Source organism: Pleurodeles waltl, chromosome 5, assembly GCF_031143425.1.
Source record: "Pleurodeles waltl isolate 20211129_DDA chromosome 5, aPleWal1.hap1.20221129, whole genome shotgun sequence".
Taxonomy (NCBI): Eukaryota; Metazoa; Chordata; class Amphibia; order Caudata; family Salamandridae; genus Pleurodeles; species Pleurodeles waltl.
Genome location: NC_090444.1, coordinates 500,444,464 through 500,468,778, shown reverse-complemented (window position 1 = coordinate 500,468,778; position 24,315 = coordinate 500,444,464).

Here is a 24,315-nt window from a genome sequence, read left to right as displayed (position 1 = left end):
TCCCGGCGGTCCGACCGCTGGGATCCGGATGGCGGTAGGGGGGGTCGCGGGGCCCCTGGGGGCCCCGGCAGTGCCCATGCCACTGGCATGGGCATTGCAGGGGCCCCCGTAAGAGGGCCCCTACATGTATTTCACTGTCTGCTGCGCAGACAGTGAAATACGCGACGGGTGCAACTGCACCCGTCGCACAGCTTCCACTCCGCCGGCTCGATTCCGAGCCGGCTTCATCGTGGAAGCCTCTTTCCCGCTGGGCTGGCGGGCGGTCTGAAGGCGACCGCCCGCCAGCCCAGCGGGAAAGTCAGAATTACCGCCGCGGTCTTTCGACCGCGGAACGGTAATCGGACGGCGGGACTTTGGCGGGCGGCCTCCGCCGCCCGCCAAGGTCAGAATGAGGGCCTACATGTTCTGAAGCCTGGAACACCATTGCCTGCATGCTTGCTATGATTAGTGGTTACTGTGAGGATGATACCGCCAGAGGGAGTGAGATCCAGTTGGGAGCCAAGTTTTGTGGCTTTCCGATGCAAGATGTATAAATACGATTGCTGCACCAATTGGGTCACTGCTTGTGTGCAGATTCCAATCAATGACTCCTGTACTGCAGGAGGTGGCCGCTGTCAAGCCATGAGAGTAATGCAGTACATAGCATGGGAAACCTGTGTTGCACCTGCTGCAGTGACCTCCCATGCCATGAGGAGCACTGTGGTCTGGACAACTATGTGGTGAGGGCTGGTATCTTGGATGGTAAAGATAGGGCAACTCCATGTGCCAGAAGGGGCGGTGATACACAAGTTGGTTCAAGGATTGGTCCATCATCCAAGCATTGTGACTCGTAACCTGTAGGTCATCCCAAAGCACCATGGATTGAACCTGGTTGGCCCACGTGGAGGATGCCATAGATGTATCGCCATATCACCTGACTTGCAAACAATAGAAGTTTGAACTTGGTGACTTTCACATAATATCAACACACAAAATTCACACAGTAATCAATAGATATGGAGTACAGGCACACATTACCAGTTATAAGTACCAGCAACCGCTCTGAAAATGCCAAAGTGATACATGCTCAAACCTGATTGTTTTTTAACTATACATACAGGACTGATCTCATGGAACCCTGTGGAGCTCAAAACAAGCTACTGCATTTTGTATGCCTACAGTTGACGTGTGCCCAACTTTCAATGACGAAATGCGTAACAGAGAACAACGCATTATACTTTTAGCTGCCAGTGACTGCTTAGATGTATAAAGACTACAACACACTTTAAAGCATACGATAACTAAAAAAAGTTGCACCAATGCGGCAATGGGATGCCAGTTTCATACAATGGAACCAGAAAAACTTTTTGATCCGCAGTGTGATTCCTAATATTTAAAGGTGTTTATTCATGACATGGACAATGTTCACTTTGGCTAACATATGGAGTGATCATACATAAATCTCAAGGTAATTTTGATTTTGTTTTAATGAATATTGTTAGACCTGACGACAGGCATAGGGTGTTCATCCCCCAGCTTTATGTCTGCCTCCCTCCACTTTTCTGACACAGTTTTTGCTGGTTTTAGGACTCAGCACACATTACCACTGCTAACCAGTGCTAAAGTGCATATGTTCTCTCCCTTAAAACATGGTAACTTTGGTTCATACCCAATTGGCATATTTGATCTACTTGTAAGTCCCTAGTAAAGTGCACTACATATGCCCAGGGCCTTTATATTGAATGCTACTAGTGGGCCTGCAGCACTGTGCAAGGCCTGTGTGTGCAGTTTCATTGCCACTTTGACTTGGCACTTAAAAGCACTTGCCAAGCCTTACACTCCCTTTTTTCTACATATAAGTCACCCCTAAGGTAGACCCTAGGTAACCCATAGGGCAGAGTGCTGTGTAGGTAAAAGGCGGGACATATGCCTGTGTGTTTTATATGTCCTGGTAGTAGAAAACTCTTAAATACGTTTTCCACTGCTATGAGACCTGCTCCTTTCATAGGGCTAACTTTATATACTGTTTGAGTGGAAGATTCTGATCAGAAAGGGGTAGCCAGGTCATCTTTAGTATGGCACAAATGGTAATAGAACATCCTGCTTATTGTTGAATATTTTATATTACTATTTCAGAAATGCCACTTTTAGAAAGTGAGCATTTCTCTGCACTTAAAATCCATCTATGTCTTCCAGCCTGTCTCTAATCCACGTGTGGGCTGGGCTGGTTGACAGCTCCCTTGTGCATTTCATCCAGACAACCACAAACACAGCATACTCAGTCACACCTGCACTCATCTGCATTCTGAATGCGTCTTCCTGGCCTGGAATGGTAGAGGGGTCTGAACCTTACATTTCAAAGGCTAGTGGCCTGCCCTCGTACAATGGACTGCTAAACCCCCTACTGGGACCCTGGCAGACAGACCTGTACTGAAAGGGGACCTTGGGCACTTCAAAACCACTCTTTGAAGTCTCCCCCGCTTCAAAGGCACTTTTGGGTATATAAACTGGGTCCCTGACCCCACCAACTCAGACACTTTCTGGGACAGACACTCTGAACCACAGCCTACAACTTGCAAGAGCAGCTGCCTGACTGCCCAAAGGACTCACACGGACTGCTTTGCTGTGAAGGACTGCTGCCTTGCTAGCCTCTGGCTCTGCTGAGAAGTGCTCTCCAAGGGCTTGGATTGAGCTTGCCTCCTGTTCCTAAAGTCTCAGGGCCAAGAAGACTTCTATTCTTCAAGGAAGCACCTCGTGCAGTGAAAAATCAATACACAGCCTGCTGGATTAGATGCACAGCCTGCCCAGTGGTGAAAGAATCACTGCATCGCTTAACCTAACCGTAACGACACAGCCCGGTTCCTCGAGTGGAGATCAATGCAGCGCCTGCGTTGCGACATGAACTTCGACACACAGCCATATTGGATGAATGCATCGCTGAGCCGGAATGACACAGCACAACGTCCTGCATGAGGAACCAACGCAGCACCTTCTGTGCAACAGAAACGCATTGCTACACCGGATTGATGCAGCACCTAAAACTTCATCCTACATGCCAAGGATTTCCACGCATCGTCCCTGTGTGTCAAAAGACCCTGAATCGCAATGAGGATCCAAGACTGCATGCTGGAAATCCACGCAAAGTCCTTACAGTGTAAGAAGAAGCATTGCATTGTCTGTGCGTGTCAGGAAATCCGACGCACCCTGTAATTTTCCATGCATCACCTCCTCTGCGGTCTTTGTGCATGTAGTTTGGCGCATACTTTGTGCACACAAGAGACATTTGTTGATTGTTAAAGCCTTAGGGGGTCATTATGACTCCGGCGGTAGTTGATAATGTGGCGGTAATACCGCCAACAGGCTGGTAGTCCATAAAGCCAATTTACCATTCCTACTGTCATGGTGGTAGCAGCCACTGGGCCGGAGATAGCAATCTATTGTACCGCCGGCAGAATTTTGAGCCTGCCTACCACCATGGTTTTCATGGTGTTTGTAATGCCACGAAAACCATGGTGGTACGCCATACCAGTTCCTTCCATGTCACTGGTAGGAGGCTCACCCACCCCCCAAACACTTCACAGATGCCTCCCCACACCCCTCCATTCATGTTCCCCCTTCTAATCCCCCACCCCCATACATGCACACACTCGCAGACACGCACCACGCATACACACACTCACTCACACTGGCATACATGCATTCATTCACAGATGTATCTATTCATTCTCGCACACATCCGTACACACATTCAGATTGACATGCAGACATGCATTCACATTTCCATTTTGTACATGCATTCTCACACAGGCATACACCCACGCAAACATTACACACACAGTTGAATTCACACACACACTCACACATTGATGCACACAACCCTCACCCCCCCCCCCACACACACACAACGCCCTTCACCCCCTCCCCTGTCAGAAGCCCAACTTACCTGCATCCAGGGGGTCTTCCGGCAAGAAACGGGATGGGGCACTGCTACCACCAGCAGCACCCGCTAGCAGAACACTACCAGGCCGTATCATGTGTCATGATACAGCTGGCAGCAGTCTACTGGTGTGGCGGTGCTAGTGGTAGCAGTGCCACCTTGTCACCATCCCCCAGTATGGACACAGCTGGATTTCCACCCTTAATCTGGCAGACGGATGGTAGCTGCGGCAATGGTCTTTTGGCAGCTGCGGCGGTAGGCGGCTAATACCACCATTGTCAAAATGTGTGCTTTAATACTTTTTAGATCATTAGAAAAGTTATATTTTCAACCTGTACTTATCAAATCGTGATCGTCTTTACCTTAATTTACTCAGATAAATATTTTATATTTGTCTATACTTGTATGATGTATTTTTGTGGTGTTTTCACTGTGTTACTGCTTGATTTATTGCACAAATACTTTACACTTTGCCTTCTAAGTTAAGCCCGACTGCTCAGTTCCAAGCTACCAAGGGGTGGGCACAGGATAATTTGGATTGTGTGACTTACCCTGACTAGGATCGTGGTCCCTACTTGGAAAAGATTGTAGACCTCTGCCAACTGGAGACCCCATTGCTAACAAACATCAATCACAAAGTCTTAAAACAAGGTAAGTGTTTTACTGCAATAATTCAGGGGCCCATACTGATTTGAACAAATATGAATTCCAATCTTCCTTTAGTAGTAAAATTTAACACATTAAGATTTGAGCAGCAAAACATGTTTTTATACCATCGCAAGAACGAGTGCAGACCAACATTGAAACAAGAAAATAATTCAAAATATTGGAAACAACTGTAAATCTACTGAAATATTTACAGTGCAGCAATATTTAAGTCATTTATTTTTTGGACTACAAATGCGGAGTGAGCTGCTATGCCAATGTCACCCAACATAACTGTAGGAAGGAAATATTTTAATTCAGCAAATATATAACATTGTACAACAAGTGATGGCTGTCTATGATTAGAAGTGGGAAAATTGAAAAAATTGATGACGTTATTTTTAGGCCCAGGTGTAATTTCAATGACCCTCGAGTAATAAGAGTGATTTTGGTAATTGTGTTTTACTCTTTGACAGAGAATTACAGATAATTATGTAATTACTCTTGCTTGCACAGTTATTAGAAATTTGGTGAGGGAGAAATCCTACTGCAAGAGCACATTTAGCAAGCGAGAGCATCCGCCTGCACTTGCTACTTGTGTTCTTCTGCATTTAGCTCTATTTCTTAGCGCAAAATGTATTCTGATGCCTATTTTGAATATGAGGAGGCAATTTTCTCTAAACAATAGTGCTAAACATAGAATTACTGTTCTCAAACAATTAAGTGTGATCTTGTGGAAATCGTTGGTAAATTCTCGTAATTACGATACTCTGAATTTCACAAGTTGTGCCCACCCCTAATTACTTGGAGTTTAGAGAAGCAGTAGCTATGAAATAAATTGACAGAGATTCCTTCTCACTAAACTCACAGTTCCTCCACCTCATGGAGAATCAGGGTAAGTGATAGATTTCCTACTATTAAGCCTCAAATTGCTTGACCATCTGAAACGCTTGCCTTGGTGAGTCATACTCCTGAGGGCCTCCAGGTGACAGTGATGATCACCTCATTTAGGGAGGGGGAACATCATTGATTTTTCTTTTGCAGGATCACGATGAGAGGCATGTTGATCCACAATGGGAGAGCTGCAAAATATACCCCTCTCCCATACCATCTAATACATTATCATAGAGGAGGGTGTAACTTTGAATAGGGCAGGTCAATTGCTTTTATCAAGGTTGCCACATTCAGAGACCTAGATCACTTGTTAAATAAACCATCTTTCCTCATGGACATCAATAGTCATGTTTAGTCTGCAATCATTAATATCAATAAAGCACTGCACACTATGAAAAATGACTATGAGTCATACATATTTTAAATAAAACATTATGAAACACTTTATCCACCTTAGCTCACTAAACATGCAGCCATAGGACCAACTAGAGGTCATTGTACTCCCATGCTGCAGAACAAAGGTTCCAGACTTGGGAGAGCTTAAACTCTAGACTGAAAGCATGTGGGGTGAGGAGGAGTCTGAATTTCTTTGACCCTATAAATATAAGATCACTATGAATTCTTTTGAAGGGGTGTCATCAGCGGTCGTCCTAGCTATTCTTTTCAATGTAGGATGTGCCCCTGCCTCCTGGGGTCACCAGAATATGGAGAACCATAAGCAGAACTAACTCCCACAGGACATTATGGAGTGCTCCATAGAAGAGTGGTGCTTATTTTATTAGTGGCTCCAGCCATGACATTTCTTTATTGCACAAGGCTTTTGCCTCATGTCTTCTTGTCCCTTTTGCTGGTGCCCAGTCCAACCTCAGCAAGCCAACTTGCATTTTTCTTGGGTCAGCATGAAGGCCCACCTCCGGCTGCCCCAGCCGACTCCTCACCTGGCTGGCTGACATATTTCACTGCCAGCATGGAAGCTGACAACTGGATTCTCACTGCGTGCTCCTTGCAAGAAGGGTGCTGTGCTAGTGGTACCCACCCTGCTCCCCACCAGACTCGGGCACTGGGAGCGGTTGAAAGCCCAATGTCATTTGGAGAGTGCAACCTCACTCCTCCTTGCTATTGAAAGGGGTCTGGGTAAAGGGTTCCAGACACCTTCCTCCTGATACAGGAGGGCCATCAGCACCCCCCCTCTTCCTTTCAATTTTCTGTGAAGGTCTGGGAATGGGTCCTGTGCCCCTTATTGGTATACACTGGTCTGTGGAGGTGCAGTCCAAGGATCTCACAAAGTTCTGGGGAGGGGACCCCCCCACACGTCCCTGCCAGGCCAATACAAAATTAACACATCTTACATTGAGCCTTGGAAACTGGGCTGAATACTTGTGGTGAAGCCCCATAGGTTCCATTGCTCGAGCTGTCCAGGGGATTAAAGTCAAAATTCTTTCCTCTTCAATATATCGTACCATGTTTGGCCATTTGTTGTGATTCTACATTCACTATGCTGCTGCTGGTGAACCCTAGCCACCCGAATCCTCTGCAGCAGGCATCCTGGCCTCTAAGGTGGCACACTCTGCATGAAGCTAGTTCAACTGATTCACTGCACCAGCCTTTCTCCTTATCTTGGTCTCTTATTCTCACTTTCACCTACCGGGGCACAGAACTGTCCTTAAGGGGTGTAAGGGAACCAGACTTACTGGTTCTAGACAGACCCACTGGTCCTGGGATCAACTGTAGGCATAGTCCTTATCCATTAGGGCATCAGGAGGATTGTCATTCCAGTTTTTCATTGTGTTGCTGCTGATGAAGTCCAGTGTCCAGCTCTCTGTCTCCTCCTTTGGCAAGAGCTTTTAAGTAGGGGTGGAAAGTTATTGAAACCTATCCAAGGGTGCCACATTAACCCTCCACCCCATCCCAACTTCAAGTCGTCCATACTCACATTTCTCTGGGAGCCTCAGCACCACCTATAGCTGACACCTCTGCCAGGATCTTTCCAACCAAAACCTCAAAGGGAAGGCCCCTTCTGTATTGGCTCCAGAGGTCTGGGTTTCCTTCTTTGTTCAGTGGGCCTGGGCTGTCCCAACTCTGGTATATGGTAACAGCTAATTAACAGATGCAGATTCTCTTCCAAATCCTTTCTTCCTCAGGAGCTTAGTGAAGCACGGTTAATTACTCCTTTTGTGTGGGAAAACCTTTACTTACTTTGCTAGGGTGCAAAGTAATTTACTTGGTCCAGCAGGGTGACTCAGTTCTGGAATCTGATTTGAGCTAAGCCAGAGAAATGTGTCATTTGTTGACAAACCATAATGTGTACATGTGCACTCTTGGGACACAGAGTACCTGCTACAAACCTGTTTGATATCATACTAGACTCTGTAGGCCTAAGAGAACCGAAACTGCACTCTAAGGCTTATTTTCTCTATGTGTATAATACAGTGATACTGTAGTTAAACCAGTAAACCCTACTGGCCTTACCAAATGAGTGCCCACTATTATGGTAAGGACTACCCCAGGCCAACATCTAACCTTACAGAGTCCCCTCTGTGCTATGCTACTGGTGTGCAGGTACACACAGACAGCCATCACATGTGTGCACACAGGTGCCCCTAATCCTAGTTGTGTCACATCAGCATGATCCTAAACAGCAGACACTGGTGGTAAACATGCATAGTCCAATTACCGTTTGATCACTGTGAGTAAGACCCAAGTAGTGAGACTCACCCACAGTAAAAGTCAAAAACGGAATGATCAAAAAGCGAAAAATACAGGTGGAATAAATGGGCAGAAATCATTTTGCTACAATGACACATGATCTCAGAGAAAATATCACATATATTTGAGCTCCACAGAAATGCAGGAAGAGATCTTGTTAGCTAACATAAGGATTATGGCTATGTCGTAGGCTGGCCGATATCAAGCACACAGTACTAGTTGAGTCTATAGGTAAGTAGTGTTTATTTTGAGTTACGTAACACTTTATGGTGAGGTAAGTCTGTGGTAGTTGGTTTCTCTTCCTTCTCCTGCCTTGGTTGACTAATCTTGTCTTCTTCTTTCTGCTTTCTCCATAGACCTCTCGGGAAGCATGTGAGGACAGAAGAAGAATAGGTACGGTAAGTGGTTGAATAAATCTTTCTTTTCTTTTCTTCTCTTCTCTTACTCTCTCTCTCTCTTTTCTCTCTCTCTACCTTTTCCTTGTCCCTTTTTTCTGCTTTTTCCTTTCTGTCTTCTGTCTTACTCAGATTTGTCCGGTTGTATTTTGATTCTGGCTTTTCTTTCTTTCTTCTTCTGTATGTTCTTTTCTTTCTGTTTTCTATTTCTCTTGAGTCTCCTTCCTTCTAATTGTATTTTCTTTTTTCTTCTTTTTTTTTTTTCTGTCCGTAACTGAAACCTATTTTCCCTGGTAAACCTTTATTTTGTGCTTGCCGTGCTCCCCGTTCCCGTCCTCCCTACTCCTTATCTGTTTACCTCCCGCCCCTGGTGACCGTGCCCATGATATCTATATATAAATCCTCCCTCCCGTCCTCCCTAACCCTGCCCGTCCCCAGCCCCGTACCTGACTTGGCCACGCCTCTCCTGAAGTGTGGCGGGTCCTAAGGTTCTGCTTCCCGGGGCCAGCTGTCTTCTTCCCTGGTCGGGACTGCGATGATTCCTTGCTCTGGGCTCGCTCTGTTCTCGAGGGTCGCCGAGAGCCCTAGGAGTCTCCGCGACCGCTGGGTGCTCACAGTTCCTCGGGGTGGGTCCTCTGTAGCCTTCTGTATGAATCCTCTCTGACCATCCGCTGTCCTCTCTCGCCAACTCCGCGACTGGGCCTTTTAATTCCCCAGGTTCCCACGGAGAGAGACCTGAGCCTATCGGAATGGTTGACCTCGGAGGCACTTCTGGGTTATCCCATGTAGCATCAGCACCAGTCGAGATTGTGTGCGGGCCGGCCCGATCTGACCCGTCACAGGCTACCTGCAAGCAGGCCTCAGTCCTAAGAAAGATTCCTTTCAGCCATCCTTGATTCCTCGAGGAGAGTTAATCTCAGGGCATTTTAAAATATTTTAACTTAACACTTCTTAAACATTTGAACCTTTAGGCTTAAAATTGAGATTTTGTTAGGGTCTACATATTAACGTATTCCTCTACTTCTTTAGGTCTACCACTCATACATCTGGTAAAACATACCTTAAACCAATACTTATTCACCAGAAGGTCTGCACCTGATTATTTTCACAGCATTTGTGCTCTGGTTGGATCATGCCTTTATCGACCTTTATATTTACTTTTCTGAATCCTTCAAGTCTGCAACTTCTCCAGGGACCACTATATCCTGGAACTGGAGGAGAATCGGTGCACTGTATTTGCCACAAAACTCATGCAGCCTCCAATCCTTATTATCATTAGATGTTGAAGCAGTCACAAGCAGTGCAATAATGGATCTTGGCTCACTGGGGATCTACTGGCTCCTCAGTTATTCTGTAAACAACTGAATACAAATAGAAGAGAATCTATAGTGTGGCCCTTAGGGTCAACTATTTTCAGGCTTGCTCTATACATTATTCAGCAGTCCATCAGGCTTCTTAGCAAAACCGCCTATTAAGTTCACCATTTCCACCTTCAACGATGGCATTAATTTAGGCAATGGAAGTCTTTAAATCGCTCTACTAAGACTCTTTGTATGGATCTTGTCCTTCACTTTTTTAATGATAGAGACAATCCAGTACTTTTTTGGACCCCTTTTATTACCAACCTGTCTGAATCTGCCCATCCTGTTAATGGCTATTATATTTCCTACTTCACAACTATTACTTCCGAATTTGATCTCTCTAGAATCATATTTCTCTGTTCAGAGTCTCACTTTGATCAATCTCATTTAATAATAATTAAATTAGGTCCTACCCCATTTGCCACTGTGAGGCGGGCATCTCCAATAATTCTCTGTTGTCCGATATTGGAAGATGGCCATAGTATTACCGCTTTTGGAAAAATGTAATTTATATCCCTCAGTCATAGCCAACTATAGGCCCATTTTCTTGTTTCCATTGATATCCACAGGCAAATGCATATGTCCTCTTGTGTTGATGATGTTGTCCCACCTGTTCCAGGGCAAAAAGGCTTCTTGCTTTGGTTATGGAAGCAATTAATTGTTTAGTTTTGGCCTTATTGCACATGGACTTGTTTCACCAAATACTAGACAGTCATGCCAATTCCAGAACTCTCTCAAATATAAAAATAAAATATGACTCTGAGACCAACTGCAGTGCCATGACACTGTCTTTTATTTTGAGGGCTCATTGCAGTTCAACCCTTTTACCACATGGTGGTGTGGACAAACTCCAAAGCTGATATGGTGGAGATGCCATGGCCATGGTTCTCTTCTGCTCCTGTGCATGTAGACATCACACATCGTTTGACCCTTCAACCAGGAGAAAACTAGGAACTGTTCCACTGCGGCATTTATCAATGGCGTGCACTGTTGCTTACTTCAGGAGCAACCTAAGAAACGACAACTTGTTCTTCTTAACAATAACTAATATGCATGGCTAATAGGCAGGACTACAGATGATAACATTTGCTCATGCGGTGGAAGCAATTTAGAAGCCGTACCGATAGTCAGTTTGGGGAGTGGAGGCTGGAAAACAAAGTGGCTATCACCACGTGAACAGAGATATTTGCAATGGCTTCTCGAAATCCTGATCAACGGTATAGGCTTTAAGGACATAAATTCAGCCAAACCGTAGCCATTGTAGCTGTCTGTTAATAAGTTTGCCTTTTCTTTTATGTATGGATTACTATTGAAAAGTTGATTTCATGTTCAATACATCTCCGCGTGTTCACAAAACGAATAGCCCCAGAGGAGGTAATTATGGAACACAGGAAGTGAGACCTGAATAAGGGAAATGAAAACATGGCCTACTTCAAAATCTAATTAGGAATCAATAGACACCAGAAAGAAGGCATTTACTTTCCGAGGTTTAGTGTAGAGCATTTTAAAAAATGCCCTCTTTCACGCTCAACACTTGAAATATATTTACAGTACTTAAAACACTTGAGATGTATTAGCAGAATTTACAAAAATATAAACGTGTGTTCCTAACTTAAACATTATTCCATTAATCGCTGTTAAAAGGATTCAGCATGACGTCAATCAATTAGCAGACTCTGGGCCTGATTCTAACTTTGGAGGACGTTGTTAAACCGTCCCAAAAGTGGCGGATATACCACCTACCGTATTACGAGTTCCATAGGATATAATGGACTCGTAATACGGTAGGTGGTATATCCGCCACTTTTGGGACGGTTTAACACCGTCCTCCAAAGTTAGAATCAGGCCCAAAGCGTCTAGAAAGTAATCCTTGATTAGACCTGTAGACAGCTAGTGAAAAAAGTGCAAATCACGGGTTTCTGGCAGAGGCAGACTGGATTACAAGGCAATCAGACAGTGCCTAATGGGCTGGTGTGATGTCAGTGTGTGTGAGATGGTTTTTTAGCTGTTTGTGGGCCTGTTTAATGGTCAAGTAGCCATGTCTACTTTTGATTTTCCTGACATTTTTTTAAAAATAGTGCCTGCATCAAGCTCGAATTCAAGCACTTTTCCATACCTTGAGAAACACTTTGCAATTTCAAAACTGTCCCAATTTGCAAACATGAGCCACTTTTTTTAGCCTTCTCAGCCACTAATGAGGGACACTTTTATTTTGGTGCTGGACCAATTTTCTGTCCCAGTTGACCATGGTTGCTGGAATCAATTTGCAGGCACATTTGATGAAGCAGGCTGCAGCGCAAGAACTACTTAAAAGTGACTAAGGATGCCAGAGGGATGCCTGGATAAAAAGAGTTTCTGTAGTCCAGATTTGATTTGCTATAATATGAGGTAGAATTCTGTAGGAAATCAGCCTCTTCTACATAGTCACATTTCACCTCATATTTAAAAATGGAACGTGGGTAAAATTTAAGTTGGCATGTTCCTTCAGCAACTGGACCCCAAAAGCTATTTTCACTGGCAGGGCTGTAACTGGATCCTGGAAAATGTCAAAGTACAGATTATACAATTTTATCTGTTAATTGTGACAGGAGCTGGTTGCAATAGTCTTTAAGCGATTATTTTTCATATTTATTAAAGGTCAAATTAATTGATGGAGTTGATTTAAAAAAAAATACTTTTGGAAAGTTACCTTTTTGCTGCCTCAAGCTCCTGAGGCTACTGTGCTTTCCATCAGCTGCCCAGCAGCTGCTTGACCTTATTGAGGTGTGAAAACTGATCCCAGAACAATGTTCAAGGTCTAGTGACAGGAAGGAATGAGTGTGGGGCCTTTGACCTCTATCACCCCAGGAAGAACAGTTGGTGTGTACCCAGGAACATCATTAACTTGAAAGGGACAAGGGTCAGGCCAATCTATTCCTAGCTTAGTGTACAGAGAGACTTGAAGAAGGGAAAGCCTCTATTCACAAGATGCAACTAGACAGGCTGGCTCCAAATCCACTTGGTTAGAAGCTACTCCCAGAACTAGTTGGAGTGGTCAAAGGGGAGGGGACTGATCAAATTCCTGACCAAACCTCTGGATGGACATAAGACCCCAGCACAAGGAAGAAATGGTTTCCACATTGGATCTTAGGAGTGAGGGGCACTGTGGGACAGTTTACAGCAGGGCAAACTGGAAGTACTGAATAAGGGAGTACGGCTGCCTCTGGGAAGTTTTTCTTTAATGATTAGGAACTGCTGAGGTATCCCCCTAACTCCATAGCTAATACCAACCACTAATATTGAATCCCAAGGAACCAACCCCAGAACACTTCCAGAACTTTCAGAAGAGCAGAAATGGACTGGACCTTGCTTGCAATGAACTGAGAGAAGTTCTAAAGGACTGAACATGCTCCCTCCTGTACCCAAGACACAGAAGTATACTTTAAGGATTAGTGAGCTGAGCAGTATCAACCGGATCTGGACTGTAACTTGCTGGTGGAATCTGCTGGAGTCCTAGCCCCTAAAAGCTGGCTGTCCTTGTGTCCATGGGATCCTTGGAAAAGTCTTTAAGGAGCTGTTCCAGAAACCTTGAAATGTTGCAGCCCTTAGAGACCTATCCTGGCCACAGGGTCCTTGGTACCAGGAGTGCCATTACAAGGGACTTGTCTGTGTGCCTGGGCTGTGCCAATTGTGGGAACAAAGGTATGGTGTAGGGAAAGAACACTGGTGCTGGGGCCTGGTTAGAAGGGCCCCAGCACACTTTCATTCATAATTGGCATCAACAAAAGGCAAAAAAATATGGGGGTAACCATGTCAAGGGAGGAATTTCCCTACACATAATTTATAAGAGTTCAACTATCTCATGCACAGACTTGGAGTGAGCAAGGCAGTAATAATTGATTTGAACTTCACCATACGTCACTTTGCTGTCTAAGGACCTGATTACAAACATGATATCCAATGGGACATCCATCACTCCTGTGACAGAATAATCGCCAAGTTCTAAGTCAGGCCTTAAATCATTAGTTAAACTACAAGCAGCTTTATGCCAATTTTGTGCATAACACAAACATAACTGAAAGATTGTGAAAAAGATATATCACTTAGTATACAATAACTCGACAGCTGATATTTTTTCAATGTTTATAAATGACAGAAGTGGTATATGAAGCATTATTGTTGTTATTAACCCCTTTGCTGCTAGGCCTTTTCCCTATCAGGTGCCAAGCCTTTTTTTGGCTGTTGGGGGGCGCTTCAGCCCTCATAAATTTTTGTCCACATAAGCTACCCATGCCAAATTTACATCCTTTTTTCCCAACATCCTAGGGATTCTAGAGGTTCCCCTGAAGGAGACCAAGAAATTAGCCAAAATACAGCGAAAAGTTCAGTTTGTCCAAAAAATTGGAAAAAAGGGCTGCAGAAGAAGGCTTGTGGTTTTTTTTACCTGAAATTGGCATCAACAAAAGGTTTGTGATGCTAAAATCACCATCTTCCCAGTTTTCAGGAACAGGCAGACTTGAATCAGAAAACCCAATTTTTCAACACAATTTTGACATTTTACTGGGACATACTCCATTTTTATATTTTTTGTGTGCTTTCAGTCTCCTTCCAGTTAGAGACAGAAATGGGTATGAAACCAATGCTGGATCCCAGAAAGCTAAACATTTCCGAAACGTAGACAACATTCTGAATTCAACAAGGGGTAATTTATGTAGATCCTACAAGGGTTTCCTACAGAAAATAACAGCTGAAATAAAAAAAAATTGAAATTGAGGTGAAAAAAAACCAGCCATTTTTCTCAATGTTTTACTCTGTAACTTTTTCCTGCGATGTCAGATTTTTTAAAGCAATATACCGTTACATCTGCTGGTCTCTTCTGGTTGTGGGGATATATAGGGCTTGTAAGTTCATCAAGAAACCTAGGTACCCAGAGCCAATAAATGAGCTGCACCTTGCAATGGATTTTCATTCTATCCCAAGTACACAGCAATACATTTGTTGAAATATAAAGAGTGAAAAATAGGTAACAAGAAAACCTTTGTATTTCCAAAATAGGCACAAGATAAGGTGTTGAGAAGCAGTGGTTATTTGCACATCTCTGAATTCCAGGGTGCCCATACTAGCATATAAATCACAGAGCAATTCTCAATTAGACATCTTTTTTACACACTGTCTTACATTTGGAAGGAAAAAATGAAGAGAAAGACAAGGGGCAATAACACTTGTTTTGCTATTCTGTGTTCCCCCAAGTATCCCAATAAAAATAGTACCTCACTTGAGTGGGTAGGTCTAATGCTCGCGACACGAAACGCAACATGGACACTTCGCAATTTCACATTGAAATCTGCAAAGTGCCTAGCTGTAGATTTTGGCCTCTAGGGAAACCTGCCAAACCTGTGCATTTTTTAAAAGTAGACACCTAGAAGAATCCAAGATGGGTGACTTGTGGGGCTCTCACCAGGTTCTGTTACCCAGAATCTTTTGTAAACCTCAAAATTTGGCAAAAAAACCTATTTTTTCTCACATTTCGTTGACGGAAAGTTCTGGAATCTGAGAGGAGCCACACATTTCCTTCCACCCACCGTTCCCCCAAGTCTCCTGATAAAAATGATAACTCACTTGTGTTAGTAGACCTAGTGCCCGCAACAGGAAATGCCCCAAAACACAACATGGACACATCACATTTTCCCAAAGAAAACAGAGGTGTTTTTTGCAAAGTGCCTACCTGTGGATTTTGGCCTCTAGCTCAGCCGGCACCTAGGGAAACCTACTAAACCTGTGCATTTTTTAAAACTAGACACATAGGGAAATCCAAGATGGGGTGACTTGTGGGGCTCTCACCAGGTTCTGTTACCCAGAATCCTTTGGGAACCTCAAAATTTGGCTAAAAAAAAAAACTTTCATGTCATATTTCGGTGACAGTAAGTTCTGAAAACCACAAATTTCCTTCCACCCAGCGTTCCCCCAAGTGTCCCGATAAAAATGATACCTCACTTGTGTGGGTGGCCCACGTGCCTGAAACAGAAACATCCAAATAGCCTGTAGAGATTGAGGGGTTAGCACAGCGAGTTGATAAGCACATATTTTTCTTTTATACATCTTTAAGGTTGACTCTGCTTTGGAGACCCACACAACTGAGGTATAATTTTAGTTTGGAGACTGAGGGGAATGCTGGGTGGTAGGAACGTTGTGCCGGAGTGGTGATCCTACAAAGAAAAGTGCAAAAACTATGCTTTTTTAAGCAAATTTTGAGGTTTGCAGAGGAGTCTGGGTAAGAAAATGTTGGGGATCCAGGCAAGCTACACTTCCCTGGACTCCTTGGAGTGTCTAGTTTTAAAACATGTCTGGGTTTGGTAGGTTTCCCTAGATGAAGGCCACACCCTGGACCAAAAACATAGGTGCCTCCCCTAAACACAGGTAGTTTTGCAATACATAATTTTGATGTGTTCACGTACTTATGTGATGTTCCAAACACTAAAATTGTGAAAAGAAACACACTTAGATTATGTAAAAAAGATCCCTCACCCACCAAATAAATGGGTGGCATGCATCATCATCGGGGTCCCGACCGGGACACCTAGCGTGTCACGGATGTGCTTCGATGCCTGATTACAGCAGAGCAGGTTTTGTTATTTTTACCACACATACTGGTTGGATTTGGCACGAGGGTGAGTGATGGTTCAGTAGATCAAATTTTATTAACAAGAGATTTCACAAAAATTAAATGCACTGTTAATAACTGAAAGACCAAAAAACTGAACCAATGACTCACAGCTAGTGAGCTGTAAAGCCACGACAAGGCACCAAGCGCTTTACAGTCCATTCACACACCTTTCAATATGACATGCACAAGACCATTCACGCCGCCAGCCACGGGCCCAGCACATTACAACACTCGCATAGACAGACAGTGCCACTCAAGGGCCCATCACTTACATACACCCTCATGCCTGATACAGCAATCACACCAGCTGATGGGAGTGTGTTGCCTGGCGTTTGCCTGGCAGTGTGTTGCAGTAGCCAATAGCAAGTCAATATTTACACTGCCAGCCAAGTGCCACCCCATGCATACCACCAGCCAAGCGTCACCCCACTCACACCGCCAGCCAAGTGCCACCCCACTCACACCGCCAGCCAAGTGCCACCCGCTCACACCGCCAGCCAAGCGCCACCCCCACTCACACAACAGCCAAGTGCCACCCCATGCACGCCGCCAGCCAAGTGCCACCCCACGCACACTGCCATCACTTTTTTTGTTTTTAAACAACAAAGAAACCACTAATTATAAATAAGTACAAAACTACAAACACAAAAGCTCTAACTGAATACATGACAGTAATGCCAACCATGAAATTGAGCATATGAAAATATAAAACAGCAGTTTATGCTCACGGTATTTCCCAATAATTCTTCTGTGTGTGGTTGCTCCTGAAACAGCCACCCACACACAGCCCAGGCTTTGAAGGACAATCAGAGCAGTACATCCTAGTCTCTTCCTGATAGTTATTCGAGCACAGACTCTACATCTCTTAGCAGGAAAGTTTTTTTTGGCCGTGGGAGGAATGTGCTCAGCAAAGTGACGATCTTTCGATCTAGCCACATCCTCCACCACTGCTTCTCTAGGAACTCTTGCCTGTTCCAGCACAACAAGGCTCGCTATGATAGACTCCTGAAATTTCACAAATGTCATCCTTGATTCTGAAGAGCTATTCCAAGTGGAACTGGTTGAACCACTAATTTCTCATACCAAACATAAGACTTACGAGCAGCAGTGTAAGTTTCCAACCCCTGATCTACTCTATCAACACCATCCATATGCTTATTATAGTCTAAAATGCACACAGGTTTGCACACTTCATCAACTTGACCCCTAAAAATAAGGCCAAACTGTCTTCAAAGGGGGTAGAAATGGCAGAAAATAAATTTCACCCAAAGGAGAGGTACCCTTCCCCAAGGGGTCGCTCTCCCACGCAATAAAAACACACACACTAATTCCCTGTGATGCGATCGGGCAGCAGGAATGCTCAAAGAGACATCGAGGGAAAGGAAAATCCTTTCCTTTCCCTCGATACCTCTTTCAGAGGGATTTCCCCTCCCACCCAGAGGTAAAAATTACCTCCTTCCTAGTCGACGCGCTGGAAGCAAATGACTTCCAGCACATCTTTGTACTCTTTCATGATGGATTGCGTACTGATGTCATGGGGGGGCGGGGGTAGAAGGGGAAGCGATTCCCCTTCCAACCCTGACCTGGAGGGGTTGGAGGGGCGGTCCTCGAGTGGAGCGCTAAGGCTTACCCCGAGGACCGGTAATCAGTTGTAATGGTTATGTCTGTGGCGCCTGAGAGGCGAAGCCTCGGACGTAACCATTACATCTGTGGCCCTCAAGGGGTTAATATTAATATTATTATTATGATTATTATTATTATTATTGTTAATTGTAGTAGTATTATTTTAATTATTATTGTTGTTGTTATTATTGATGCTACCACTACTACTACTACAACTAATACTACTATTACTACAAATACTGCTACTACTACCACTAATAATAATGCTAATAATAAGAATAAATAAGAATAAATAAGGGAGAATTAAGTAGGGTCATTTGGGGGATTCTTCTTCTTTTTCTTCTTCTTCTCCTTCTTCTTCTTCTTCTTCTTCTTCTTCTTCTTCTTATTATTATTATTAGTAGTAGTAGTAGTAGTAGTAGTAGTAGTAGTAGTCGTAGTATTACAAGCTCTGCATCTTCCAACAGTTAATTATCTAGGAAATTGTAATTGTAATTGTATTTATATAGTGCTTACTATCCCTCAGGAGGCATTAAAGTTCTTTTTCGACGCTACTCCAGAACCCAATAGGATTGATAGTGGATTAGTATATGGAAATATGAGTACGGTATCAGTATTAGTACAGGAAGTATGAGTGAATTTGAGCAGAGGACCTGTGAGTCTGTTATTTGATTTGAATAGAATAATGGAAGGCTAGTGGAGTGAAGAATCCAGAAGTGTTAATTGTGAGATAATAGTAGTAAAATGAGGTTTGGGATTAGTAAAATAGAGGTGGGAAATGTAAGAGTCTATAGAAAGGGATTAGGGATATCACAGTAGTTAAATAGGGCTTGGGATGAGTTAAAGAAGAGGGAAATGAGGGAGAATTTTGTAGGGTTGTTTGGGAAATCATAGTCGTAAAATTAGGTTGGGGTAAGCCAAGAGGGGAGGAGGAGGGAAGAGTCTGGGAAGGGTTATTTGGCGATCATAGTAGTAGAGTTGGTTTGGGAAGAGTAAGGGAGTGGAGATAGATGATACATTGAGAGAGGTATAGGGTGATGGTCAGACAGAGTAAAGCTTTTGAAAGAGTATTTTTCTCTTGTTCAGTAGTATTAGGGTAGTAAAAATATAAATAGATGATTATATAATCAAGGGAATCAAGGGAATACATGTGTAAGGAATATAACACATTAAGATTTAAAGTTGTATCATATAAGCACAGGCTTTCAGGAGTTACAGTAGTTGAAGTTAATTTATGTGTGCACTTTTATAACTGTATTTTATCTTTCCTCAATAATTTCAATACTAAAATGCTTGTAAATAAATAGTTAAGACAATATTTACCTATTGTGATAGATAAAATAATAAAACAGAGGCTCATAAGCATCTAATGAAGCAACTTATATGTAAACTATGCAATGATCCATTAATTTGTCAAGTGTAGAATAATATACAGACAGATGTATATACACATAAATATACATAAAACCTCAATTTTGTGAGCCTCTGTGCATCTCCCCTGTGTCCTGATACAGCCCAGTGTTCAAAGATTGCAAAAAGACCTAGGTAAGGAGCCCTGAGATTTTTCTGGGTAAATAGTATTATTTGTATAGTGTTTATTTCAGCTACCTTTGTCTGTTTTACTGTGGACTCTCTGTGTTTCAGGCAGCCTGGCCTCTTTTAAAGTGGTATTTTTTTTAAATTCACTTTTGCTGTGATTGTGAATTGCCTTGCTAGTTTGTGGCACATACACCCTCCCTTTTTTTCTTCTAAGTAAAAACGCTACATACATCTTGTAGAGTGTGTTTTTAGGAGACAGTTTTAATCTGTTTCTGTGATTTAAATTGTGCTTAAAAACTGTCTGCCCCCCTGTTTAAAAAAAAAAAAAGCCGATTTCAGAGTGCACGCCCAGCAGTATTCCAGTGTTTGTTTCTTAAACAATCTCTCCCTTACCTGGAAAGTAGACTCTGGTAGCTTGGAAGTGTGGATTCAGCCTGTCTGTATCCAAGGAGATTCTGAATAGAGCAGCAGTTGCCTTTCCCCCTGACCACAGGGACTGGACTTCAGTTAACTTGCTCCTTATATAAGTTCCTATTGGTTGTTGCATATGTTATTGTGATAGGTTGTTGGGAGATGGTCTTTCCATTGGTTGCTGGCTCCAGGGCTGGGGTTATGATTGGTGGATAGGGCTGAGAATCCAATTGGCTGTTGGTTCTAGGGCTGAGAATCTGATTGGCTGTTAGTTCTAGGGCTGTGATTGGTGGATAGGGCTGGGATTCTGATTGGCTATTGATTCTAGGGCTGTGATTGGTGGATAGGGCTGGGATTCTGATTGGCTGTTGGTTCTAGGGCTGTGATTGGTGGATAGGGCTGGGATTCTGATTGGTTGCTGGTTTTAGGGCTGGGGCTGTGATTGGTGGTCAGGAATAGGGCTATGATTGGTGATTAGAGCTGGGTCTCCCATTAGTTGTTTGAATCAGAGCTTGAAATTGGATTGGCTAGGGTTAGGACCAGCTTCTTTTTGGCCAGTAGGGCTAATAAAGGCTAGGACTCAGGGCGCCTCAGACCGGGCGGGAGGCAAAGGGTGGGGAGGACAAGGGCAGCTGCCTGTTTGGGCCTTTTCAGGACAGGTAGGGACTAGGGCCAGAAATGCTGCCCAATTCCCAATGGACCAGGAATGGTTCCAGCCCCTACACATCCCTCAACATGCAAACACATATTCTACAAAGGCATCCAACTCATGCATTACAAACTGACCACAGACAGATTGCATTGTCCCATCACCCAACACAATACCCTTTATACAACACATATATACATATTCCCCACAACTACAACAATCAAACACCTGCCTTCTCACAGCAAACACTACTCTGTCCACTCCCACTAACACAACCTGCCATCACCCACAAAACACAAAACTACAGTATACATTTCTCTCAGTCTCAGCCTTCCAGATACACACTTTCTGCTCATACTTACCAACAACACTATCCGCTGTTTGCTCCACACAGACCACCTGTCATCATAACAATGTCCAAACCCTTCCTTCAAACACACCATCTACAAACACTCTTCCCCTCTCTATACCAATTGCACACAACCATACAATCCCCACATTTCACTCCACCACACATATTACCTCTTCCAGTCATCGCAACTAACACTAACTCCCCTGACACACATCCATCACCTCTTACACACCTCGTACATTAATCTCCAAAACACATCAACACCCCATCTAACACTCAAATTCCACTCACCAGCACTAACTCACATACAAATCCCTCACCAAAAACAACTACAGCAATATCCCCTCTCACTATTCCACAAAAACAATACAGACCACAAACATCAGCACATCAAATCAACTCAAACTTACACTATACATATCGTCATACCCACTCCCACCCTCAGGACTACACAAAGAATACAAATTCCATCCTATCTCCACCCCTACTTTCTCACTCTTCACAAACACCTACCACAAGTACCCCAACCCAGCAACTTTCTTTCACTCGCCTCTCCTCCATTGCACAATGTAGAGCCTTACATCATGATCCACATGCTCCTCCACCATCCTTAACCCATACTCCATCCACACTAAACAAACGCAAACAAAATAAAAAACATGCCACTCATAGCAACCTTGCATCCCCTTGTCTATTACATAATAAAACTATCCTACAAAAAACAGTACACTCCTCATGGCTCTCTCAGGCACCAGGTCCACCACCCACACACACAAACCCAACAAAATGCCTCCTTAACCTGCTGGAAGAGGAACACTATATTGAAAAGCAAGACTATTGTGAGCCTCAAACAGTTATCACAACTAGCAACACTCCTGCTTCAAGCTCACATTATACTACTTACCCTTCTCCTAAACAAAACAACACTACCACTAACACACCTTTTCTAAACTGCCAGCTCATAAATGCTTGATCACTCTCAAAAAACAAGCACCTCATCTACGACCTGCTCACAGACACACAACCTGACTTATTATTCATAACTGAATCGTGGTTGGGAGATGACATGGCCCCAGTGTTGCACGAAGCCGTTCCTCCAGGCTATCAAACCATCACACAAAACCATTTAGGCAAGAGAGGAGGTGGACTAGCTATTATATTCAAACATGCATTGAACCTCAGTAAAACAGACAACATCTCCATACAAGGTTGTGAAGCCCTCCTTACCAGATGCCACCCTACTCCAACTTCATCCTGTAACTTTATCCTCCTTTACAGACCTCCATCTAACAACTCCACATCCCAGATGCTTTTCTAGACACAGTCTCAAACCTTATTACACTATACTCCAACCTATGCATTCTTGGGGATCTAAATATTTGGTTTGACAAACCCAATATGCCCCACCCAAAAGCTATCACCACTGGCCTAGTCTCATTGAACCTACATTAGATTGTACACAATCCCACACACATCGCTGGTCACATCCTAGATGTCATTTTTGCTAAGCCTGAACTAGTTACTATTCATAGCATCATGCCAATCACTTGGCCAGACCACCATTTGATAACTTTCCGACATACAACTCCACAAATCAACACACCCCACAGCTACTTATATACATACACCTATCGACCATGGAGCAAACTCAATTTGGATGACTTAGAAACACAACTAACAGCCAACACACATCTAGATACAATTAATTATGTGCCAAAACGTTATGAGTGGCTACAGGAAGTTTTTGATATCCTAATACCACTCAGAAAAGCGAAACACAACAAAAGAAAACCAACACCTTGGAGAAACACAGAACTTAAAAAGATGAAGCAACAAATCAGAAATTTCCAGCGGACCTGGCTCAAAACAAACAACAGTCAAGACAAACTGCAGCTACACAAACTTAACAGGATATACAAATCATCAAAAGCTAAAAAAAGGTACTACTCAGAGAGAATTCAAAATGCTCAATCTACAACCAAGGAATTTTGTGAAATTCTCAATGAATTTTGAAAACCTACATGCATGGAAGGAAGTCATCCCACTTCTCAAGATTTCACAAACAAGTTGGCAACTCACTACACAATCAAGGCAGGCACATTGGACTATTTAAAACAGAAGAAAAACATCAACACCAACCCCTTTCCTTAAATACCCTCTAAGAATAAACCAACCCAACCTCTACAGTCCTTCAAACAAAAATCCCAGGATGAATTTATGGATTTGGTCAAAGCAAACAAACCTTCTGGTTGCCCTTCTGACCCTTGCCCACCACAAATCTTCAAGAACATTCTTCTTTCTACTTCTGCTGCCACACCTGTAAGAAGAATCATCAACAACTCTTTAACTTCAGGAACTTTTCCTGTAGACCTGAAAAAGGCATACATACATATTAAAGAAAACAAACCTAGACCCGCAGGATCCCAACAACTACAGACCAATCACAAATGGACCTTTCCTGGGCAAATTGATAGAAAGAGCAGCATTGGCCCAGATGTCAGAATTCATTGAAGACAATTCTTTACTTTCAGACTTCCAAACTGGTTTCCGCCCAGGAAGAAGCACTGAATCGGCACTCATAGCAATCTGGGATGATCTTAAAAACACAGTCGACCACAATGCAGTTGCTGCACTACTTCTCTTGGACCTCTCAGCTGCCTTTGATATGGTTGACCATGACACCCTAATTCAAAGACTCCACGAAGCCGGCATACAAGGGAATGCTCTCGGCTGGATTACTTCCTATCTTCAAAAAAGATCTAATATCATCCACTCGCCCCCCTTCTCGTCCGAACCCTACCTCACAAAACCAGGGGTCCCCCAAGGATCAATCATCTCACCTTTGCTTTTCAACATCTACATGATATCTTTACCAGAACTGATCAATGATTTCCATCTCACATGTTACAACTATGCAGATGACACACAAATACTACTTAAATTAGAATGCCACAAACACATTGAAAACTCACACAGCTTCAGTTGCCTCAGAGCCATTGATCAGTGGATGACCTGGAGCCACCTCAAACTAAATACCTCCAAAATAGAAATACTCATATGTAGTGACTGGAAAAATTATGACCCTCTGTGCGTCTGGCCTGACGATCTCGGACCACCTCCTCAATTATCCAAGGAAGTTAAAAACCTAGGAATCACCATGGATTCCAAGTTAACTATGAAT